Below are 650 nucleotides of genomic sequence, written 5' to 3'. Positions count from 1 at the left end.
TCGCTTGACGTCGATTGAGTCAAAACGTTATATTCATGCGCATCATGGCTTAATAATTTTTATTATACATAACTTTTATTAAATACAATTTTGTTAACTGAGTGTTCCTATCGTTGTCTACATTACATCATTGAGACAATATGAGGTATGTATGTTTTATTTAATTTATATTCTCTCTAATCTAATTTACTAAACATGTACATCGTTTATCTAATTTATAACGCAACGTTAATTTATTATTTATTCAGATGGTAGAATGAGTTTTGATCTCTTCAATAGTTTTAAATATGGACTGCTTTTTATGAATATAACCAAATTCTCACTGGACAATATATTTTAACTGAATTTCTGATTATGTATGTAAGATGTTTTGTTATTGTACATTGAAAATGACCCGATCGGTGTCGAAACGTTTGATTATTGTATATATATACGTTTATTAAAGATCTTATATTGTAGTTGGCTCGTTTGCCCTTGTTTTATTTATTGCGCTATAATTAAGTTCATTTTCATTAAGTATTTTTCGAGTTATGAGGCTTGAAAGTTACAATATTGCCGACGCATTAGCTTATTTTGAGAGCTTTTTAAAACACTATAATTAAGTTCATTTTCAATAAGTACTTTTCGAGTTATGAGGCTTGAATGTTACA

Source organism: Mycetomoellerius zeteki, unplaced genomic scaffold (assembly GCF_001594055.1).
Source record: "Mycetomoellerius zeteki isolate Tzet28-1 unplaced genomic scaffold, Tzet1.0 scaffold93, whole genome shotgun sequence".
NCBI classification, from domain to species: domain Eukaryota; kingdom Metazoa; phylum Arthropoda; class Insecta; order Hymenoptera; family Formicidae; genus Mycetomoellerius; species Mycetomoellerius zeteki.
The sequence above is the reverse complement of the archived record's forward strand: the minus strand, read 5'-3'. Positions refer to the sequence as shown.